This window comes from Humulus lupulus, chromosome 6 (genome assembly GCF_963169125.1).
Source record: "Humulus lupulus chromosome 6, drHumLupu1.1, whole genome shotgun sequence".
Classification (NCBI taxonomy): domain Eukaryota; kingdom Viridiplantae; phylum Streptophyta; class Magnoliopsida; order Rosales; family Cannabaceae; genus Humulus; species Humulus lupulus.
The window spans coordinates 47,321,800-47,330,981 of NC_084798.1; the positions used below are offsets into that span (position 1 = coordinate 47,321,800).

Sequence of the window (9,182 nt, forward strand, 5' to 3'; positions counted from 1 at the left end):
GAATCAAAGTTTAATTGACCAAATAGAAACAAAATGATTAATTGATTGGTAATTGGTGATTCAGTCCTTGAGGAAGATACTTGGTTTTACTAAGATTATTACTAATTTGCAATACATGCACTTGCGTAGCAATAAATTTCACAACAAGTTTTTGGCGTTGTTGCCGGGGACTGAAAACTATCAATATCAGTCTAATTAATTTTATTTCTAATTTGGTTGTTCTTTGTCTTGTTTCTAACCTATTTCAGCTGCGTTTCTTTGTCAAATTCAGGTAGTTTGGTTATATGCGTAGCAGAAAAGGAGAAGATAACCTTGTGCCAGTTAATCCTGAAATTGAGAAGGTTTGCAAACAATACAGAAGAAACAAGAAGTTGGCTCGTCAGACTGTGGAGATGGCACAGAATGACAGGAATAATGCGGTTCTCGAGGTTATTCAAGGTTAGGCTCCACATCCTGCTGCAAGGAGGCTGAGAGACTATGTACTGCCCATTGTTACGAGAGTACAAAACTGTATAAGACCGCCAGCTGTGGAGGCCAATAATTTTGAGATTAAGCTGGCGATCTTGCAAATGGAGCAGTCCACTGTCCAATTTGGTGGTTTTCCTTTTGAAGACCCCCATATGCACTTGGCAAATTTCTTGGAGTTGTGTGATACCTTCAAGTATAATGGAGTGAGCGATGATGCAATCAGGTTGAGGCTCTTCCCATTTTCGCTGCGGGAAAGAGCTAAGAGTTGGTTGAACTCCCTTCAATCTGATTCGATAAATACTTGGGAGGATTTGGCTCAGAAATTCCTTTCCAAGTTCTTTCCTCCATCAAAAGCTGCAAAATTGAGAGGGGAGATTAATAATTTTTATCTGCTGGATGGTGATTCTTTGTATGACTCTTGGGAAAGGTTTAAGGAGCTATTGAGAAAATGTCCCCATCATGGTATAGAAAAGTGGATGTTGGTCCACAATTTTTACAATGGGTTGTGTGGTACAACAAGAACAATTATTGATGCTGCAGCTGGTGGGGCACTCATGAGTAAGAGTGCCAATGAAGCTTATGAACTGTTAGAGGACATGGCCACAAACAATCATCAGTGGTCTGATGAGAGCTCATCTGGGGTTAGAATGGTAGATGGGGTACATGAACTTGATGCAATTACTGCTTTGACAACACAAGTGGCCTCGTTGAAAAAATAATTGCAGCAGAATACTGTGTTTGCTAATGCGGTTCAGAAGGCAGCTATGTGTGAAATTTGTGGTGGTTCTCACTCTTTTGATCAGTGTCTTGCTAGTAATAATAATAGCATTCCTATGGACCAAGCTCAGGTTCAAGCTGTGGAAAATTTTCAGAGGCCATTCAACAATCCATTCTCCAACACCTACAATGCTAGCTGGAGAAATCACCCTAACTTTTCTTGGAGAAACAATCAGGGCCAGCAATCTCAGTTTCAAGGTCAGTATCAGCAGAATATGTCTCAACAACAACCAATGAATCAAGCCTCTTCATCACAATAGCTTAGGCCACAAGCTTCACCAGACAGGCCTAATGAATTACAAACTGCGTTATTGACTCTTACCAACACTCAAACAGGCAGTTGGCCAATATGCTGAATAATAGACCTCAGAGAAACTGGCCTAGCAACACTGAAGTTAATCCTAAGGAGCAATGTCAGGCAATTACTCTGAGGAGTGGTAAACAAATTGAGTAGTCTAGCGTACAACAATCAGTGGTTCAGAATGAAGATTTGGGTGAAAAGTCTGATACAGTTGAGCAAGCAGTTACTAAAGATCACAAGAGCATAGAGAAGATTCCTCCAGTTGTTGTTGACGAGCCAGACAGAGTTCCATATCCTCAGAGTCTAAGAAAAACTACTCTTGATAAACAGTTTTCTAAGTTTTTAGAGGTGTTCAAAAAGTTGCACATCAATATTCCTTTTGCTGAGGCTTTGGAGCAGATGCCCAGTTATGCAAAGTTCATGAAAGAGATTCTGTCTAAGAAAAGAAAGATGGAAGACTATGAAACTGTGGCGCTCACTAAAGAATGTATGCAATATTGCAAAGGAAGCTGCCCCAAAAGTTGAGAGATCCGGGGAGCTTTATTATACCTTGCACAATTGGAAAATTTAAGTGTAAGCATGCCTTGTGTGATTTGGGGGCGAGTATTAACCTGATGCCCTTATCTGTGTTTAGAAGACATGGTTTGGATGAAGCAAGACCAACAACAGTTACTCTATAGTTGGCAAATCGATTGGTGAGGCATCCATGGGGTATCATTGAAGATGTTCTTGTGCAGGTGGATAAGTTTATTTTTCCTGCTAATTTTATTGTTCTTGATATGGAGGAGGATGAAGACGTTCCTATCATTCTTGGAAGACCATTCCTAGCCACATGCCAAGCTCTCATTGATGTTTAGAAGGGTGAATTGAAGCTTCATGATCAAGGAGATGAGGTGGTATTCGATGTCTTCAAGGCAATGACGTATCCGAGGGCTAGTGACAGTTGCTATAGTGTGGATGTGATAGATAATGCAGTATCGAAAAGAAGGGTGAGTAGTGATGCCTTAGAGGTGGTATTGATAGGTGGTGATGATGATGTCGAGATGAGATAATATGTAAATTGGATTAACTCTTACCAACCGTACATGATGAAGTTTGAAGAGTTGGCGGAGGGACCCGAACGACCATTAACATCTATTCAACAGCCTCCGCAATTGGAATTAAAGGCTCTTCTGGATCATTTGTGTTATGCATACTTGGGTGAGAAGAAGACTTTACCTGTAATTGTTTCAGCTGGCCTCTCAGAAACTAAATTGGAGAAATTATTGAGGGTTTTACGGGTTCATAAATTGTCCATTGGGTGGACAATGGCAGATATTAGAGGAATAAGTCCTTCAAGAGTCATGCATAAAATTTTATTGGAGGAAGATAGCAAAACATTTATAGAGGCTCAGAGAAGACTCAATCCAGATATGAAGGAAGTTGTACTTGAGTAGATCCTTAAATGGCTGGACGTCGGGGTGATCTACCCAATTTTTGATAGTCCTTGGGTGAGTCCAGTATAGGTGGTTCCAAAGAAGGGTGGAATTACAGTAGTAAAAAAATGAAAATAACGAGCTAATTCCAACTCGAACAGTGAATGGATGGCGCATTTTTATTGACTATCGAAAGTGAAATAAGGCAACACGAAAAGATCACTTCCCACTTCCCTTTATCGATCAGATGTTGGACAGGTTAGCTGGTAATGAGTATTATTGCTTTTTAGATGGGTACTCAGGGTATCATCAAATTGTCATTGCACCAGAGGACCAAGAGAAAACAACATTTACATGTCCTTATGGCACATTTGCTTTCAGGAGAATGCCATTTGGACTATGTAATGCACCAGCAACATTTCAATGGTGCATGATGACTATCTTTTCAGATATGGTGGAAAGGAGCATTGAGATTTTCATGGAAGATTTTTTTGTTTTTGGCTCTTCGTTTGATATGTGTTTGGGTAACTTTGAGAATGTATTGAACCGTTGTGAAAAAGCAAATCTGGTGTTAAATTGGGAAAAATGTCATTTTATGGTAAAAGAAGGCATAGTACTTGGGCACAAAGTGTCCAGTAAAGGTATTGAAGTGGATCGACCTAAAATCTCTAGAATAGAAAATCTTCCACCGCCCGTGTCAGTCAAGGGAATTAGAAGTTTTCTAGGACATGCTGGGTTTTACCGAAGATTTGTGAAGGACTTTTCAAAGATTTCAAAGCCTATTTCTACTTTGTTGATGAACGATGTATCCTTTGATTTTAACGAAGAGTACTTGCATGCTTTTAAAGTACGCAAGGAGAAGCTGACATCTGCACCTATTGTGGTGGCTCCAAACTGGGATTTTCTATTCGAATTAATGTGTGATGCTAGTGATTATGTAGTTGGTGCAGTTTTGGCGCAGCGTATTGACAAGGTATTTCAGTCTATTTACTATGCTAGTAGAACTCTTAACGATGCTCAGTTGAATTATGCCACAACAGAAAAGGAGTTGCTAGCCATAGTGTTTGCTTTTGACAAGTTTAGACCTTATCTAATTGGTAACAAGGTGATTGAGTACACTGATCGCTCTGCTATCAAGTATTTGATTATAAAGAATGATGCAAAGCCTAGCTTAATCAAATGGGTTTTATTGCTACAAGAGTTTGATATGGAGATTCGTGACAAAAAGGGTACTGAAAATTTGGTAGCTGATCACTTGTCAAGACTTGAAGTAGAAGAGAGTCAGAATGAGAAAGCTGTGCATATTAATGTTTTCTTTCCAGATGAACATGTATTTGGTGTGAGTGAAAATTCTATTGTGCCTTGGTTTTCTACTTTTGTGAATTTCCTTGTTGCAAAGATTGTGCCTCCTGAGATGATGAGGCAACAATTGAAGAAATTTTACTCTGAGGCGAAGCATTACTATTGGGAAGAGCCTATTCTCTGTAGGCATTGTGTTGACCAAGCCATTCACCGTTGTGTACCTGAGGATGAGATGCACTCTATTCTTGCTCGTTGTCCCAATTTACAATGTGGTGGGAATTTTGGAGCCACAAGAACAACAACTAAGGTATTGCAAAGTGGTTTCTATTGGCCAACCCTATTTAAATATGCTAATTCGTTTGTGAAGGCTTGTGATTGGTGGCAGCACACTAGTAATATCTCAAGGCGAAATGAGATGCCCCTCAATGAGATTTTGGAACTTGAGCTTTTTGATGTTTGGGGCATTGACTTCATGGGTTCATTTCCACCATCTTAGAATAATGATTATATCTAGTTAGCAGATGATTATGTGTTAAAATGGGTGGAAGCTGCTGCTACGAAGACCAATGACGGTAAAACTGTGTTGAACTTTCTACATAAACACATTTTCACTCATTTTGGTACACCCTGAGCTCTCATTAGCAATGAAGGGAGTCATTTTGTCAACAAACAACTTGTTGCACTTCTAGCTCGCTATGGTGTTTACCACCGCATTGCACTACCATATCATCCCCAATCATATGGCCAAGCTAAAATTTCAAACAGGGAGGTGAAAAGTATCCTTGAGAAGACTGTGGATAGTTCAAGGAAAAACTTATCAAAGAAGTTGGATGATGCACTATGGGCCTACATGACCGCTTTTAAGAGACCGATAGGTATGTCTCCATATCACTTAGTTTTTGGAAAGGATTGTCATCTTCTAGTTGAGTTAGAGCACAAGGCATATTGGGCAATGAAAAAGTTAAACTTTGATTGGAATGCTGCTAGTGAGAATAGAATTTTGCAACTGAGTGAACTTGATGAATTTTGTAATGAGGCATACGAAAACGTAAAAATCTATAAGGAGCGCACCAAAGCTTGGCATGTCAAGAACCTAGTCAGAAAAGAGTTTCAACCTAGGCAGCAGGTACTTCTTTTTAATTCACGGTTGAAGTCCTGGTGGTCAGGCCCTTTTACTGTAGTGAGAGTGTTTCCATATGGCTCAGTGGAAGTGCAAGGAAATAATGGAGATCCTTTTAAGGTGAACGGGCAAAGGTCGAAGCCATATGTGGGCAGTGCATTTGATCAAGCAAAGTCAGTAATCCTCTTGAAGCCCTTTTGAAGAGGAGTTCAGCGTCTGGCTAAATGACGTTAACGACAGTGCTCATGGGAGGCATCCCATATATTTTTATTACTTTCTTTACTTTTTGGTCTAGTTGAAACAAAATTTTAAGTTTAATTTTTGCACTTGTGAATTACGAATATTTGGTTTATTATTGTACATATGAAATCGTGGAAAGCGTGAAAAAAAAATCTTAAGGGCTACGGCACAGCCTTATGGGGCCGCGACAAGACCTATACCAGAGACGAAGCCAAATTACCTAGGGAGAGGCGAGCCGCGGCGCAGACCAAGGACGGCCGAGACACTCATATCCAGCAAAGACAAAAACCAGAGACGGGTCGCAGCTCATACCAAGTAGAGCCGTGGCCATCAAAGCCACAATTTTCAGGAAATAAAAGGTGAGCCGCGGCACTAGAGTAGGTGCGCTGTGGCGCTGGGTTGCGACAGAGGATAAAAAACCAGAAAACCCTATTTTTCTCCCAATTTCTCCTCACATTTCTATTTTTTTTCTTCTTCCCCATCCCTCCGACTTCCCCATTTTCACCCTCAAAAACCCATTTGTTTTCTCATTAAAACACCATTCCCCAACCATTTCTCATCTCCAATCTCCTTCACTTAACCAAAAACACAAATTTTTTCCTTCATCAAACCCTATTTAAGAAAATTCCTATCAAATACCATGGATTTTTTAAAATAGCTTTGGCAAAAGAAGGAGATGAGTTAACAAACAGGGGTTTCTCACTCAAGTAATTATAATTTATCCATTCTCTTTTAATTTTCAATGCTAAGTTTGTAGTTTTTGGATAAATTGTAAGTGAAAATTGTTATGGAGACATTTGGTGGGTTTGTGGTTATCGAATTTGTTCTTGATATTTTGATTTTGGGGGAAGTGAGAAAACAAGGGGAAGTTCTGCCCAATTTCTCTCAGAATCTTTGGTGATAGTCATTGTTTTTGTACTTGTGCGATGGTTCCTAAAAGAAATCCTCCAAGGGGTACTTCTTCAAAGAAAGCATCCTCATCCCGAGCCCAACAAACACCGCCACCACCCACTGATTTTAACACAACAAAATTCAAAACTAAGGAGGTTGCAGATTTGTTTAAGAAAATAAATGGGAAATCTGTTGTTCCAGAAAGGGGGATGGAGTATCTATTGGAACCATACCCAGATGACTCTCCCTATGAGTCAATAAGAGCAGAAATCACTCGCAGAAATTGGGGCATAGTTTGTAAGAAAATGCAAGTGGATAATGCTAATTACTCTCAAATCTACTAGAAGATATACGGATTGGTCAGGGACATGACGACACACTAGTAGCACATATGGACGCAGTCAGAGAAGGCAAGACTGCAGATTTCTTAATATTTAGTCAAGGTTTATTGAGATATAAGGATCAGGTATGCGTGCCAAATGATCAGAAGATTAAGAGGACGATTCCGAAAGAAGCACACAACACCCCGTACTCAGCTCACCCAGGGTCTACCAAGATGTCTCATGACATCAAGGCAATCTATTGGTGGCCAGGAATGAAGAAGGACATAGCAGAATTTGTGTCCAAGTGTCTTATATGCCAGCAAGTGAAAGCAGAGCATCAGCGGCCTGCGGGCTTATTGCAACTGCTTAGCGTACCAGAATGGAAGTGAGACGATATAGCTATGGACTTCGTGACAGGTTTGCCAAGGACGAATAAGTAGCATGATTCCGCTTGGGTAGTAATAGATAGACTAACCAAGTCGGCTCATTTCCTGCCTGTTAAGACTTCGTACACAGCAGATCAACATGCAGACGTTTAAGTCCAAGAAATAGTATGACTGCATAGAATCTTTAAGACAATAGTATTCGATAGAGGATCGGTGTTTACATCAAGATCTTCGAGTAAGTATTTGTCACTGGTAGAATTCTCCTACAACAATATCTACCAGTCAACAATCGGGATGGCACCCTACAAGCTACTTTATGGAAGAAGGGTCGATCGCCGTTGCATTAGGACGAGGTAGGAGAAAGGCAACTACTTGGACCTGAAGCTGTTAGAGGAGCTCAGGATGTAGTAGCACTGATTAAAAAGCGTATGCTCGCTGATCAAAGTCGTTAGAAAAGTTATGTGGATGCCAAGCGGCGTGATGTGGAATTCAAAGTCGGAGATCATGTCTTCTTAAGGATATCTCCTATGAAAGGTGTGAAGCGGTTTGGGAAGTAAGGCAAACTTAGTCCCCGATTTTTAGATCCTTTTGAGATATTGGACAAAGTGGGAGCAGTTGCGTATAGATTAGCCCTACCGCTAGCACTAGCAGATAGTCACAATGTGTTCCACATCTCGATGTTGCGTAGATATGTGTCAGACCCATCTCACGTCCTCAAGTACGATATGATAGCACTCCAGAAAGACTTGAGTTACGAGGAACGACCGGTTAGCATCCTGGATAGAGGGATGAAGCAGTTATGGTCCAAGAGTATTCCAATAGTCAAAGTCTTATGAAGTAATAGTTCTGAACAGGAGGCAACATGGGAGTTGGTGGATGACATGTTAGCCTGGTATCCAGAATTGTTTGATAAGTAAATTTCGGAGACGAAATTCTTTGTAGTAGGGGAGAATTGTAGAGTCCCAGAATTTACTTAGCTAGTTAGATAGTAGTAGTAGTAGTAGTAGTAGTAGTAGTAGTAGTAGTAGTAGTAGTAGTAGTTGTAGTAGTAGTAATAGCTAGTATTAGTTGAAGTATGTTTATAACTGTGGATTTTGGTTCAGACCGGGATTTAATTGGACACTCATAGTAACACTTGTAGATTTTCTAAGTTTAACCTATAGTTTAAGAATATTAATTTTAACCTAAGGTTTGATTAATATGACCGATATTGATGGTGATATTTATTATATTATAAGGTTTAGATAGACCCAATAAGATAGTAACACTTATCATACGTATGATTATTAAGAAATTATTATTTTAATGATAAAATAAGAGAAATATAAGACTTAGTCTTCACCAAAATCTGATAGGAGGATGACATTTATCACAATTTTATTTATTTGTGGATTAGGTTGATATTTAGATAATTAAATAGATTTTTCGTAACTTTAGGGTACTGTAACTTCCGACTTGTTTTTGACCCAGTTATATTAGGAATTTCGAACAATAGTGTTTCTTAAAAGTTGTAGATAATTTAATTATCTTTCTAACGATATAAAGAGAGTCCAAATCGGAGTTCTACAGCTCCAGATATTTTGATTTTACTGAAGGAGAGTTTAGAGTTACGAGATTTAGGGAGTTAGAAGTTAGGATTCTAATTGTTTTTATTATTTTGAAAATCAAGCTTTGAATCCTTAAATCTCTCTGAAAAATTTGAACAATTCCTAAGCCTTTGACTGAAGGATATTCAAATATTTTCAATTAAATTTATTATTTTTATTCAAAGCCAAAAAGAAGATTTTTATTCCTAGAGCTCTATAAATAGGACCTAGCACCAAGCATTTTTCATTCATTCATCAAGCTAAGTTTAGAGGCTGCAAGTTGCTAGGTTATTGTGAGAGTGTAAACACTTGGGTTGGGAATTATAAGCTTAATCATTATAAGCTTAATAAACACTTGGGAAGTAAGGTTATA

General features: G+C 39.1%; 1 non-coding gene across 1 annotated transcript; it reads right to left on the reverse strand.

The window, feature by feature from the left end:
* Nucleotides 1–827: 827 nt before the first annotated feature.
* LOC133787390 (small nucleolar RNA R71) lies at nt 828–934 on the reverse strand. The gene has a single exon (XR_009872415.1). It is a non-coding gene; the product is annotated as a small nucleolar RNA R71 (small nucleolar RNA).
* Between the last annotated feature and the right edge of the window lie 8,248 nt (nt 935–9,182).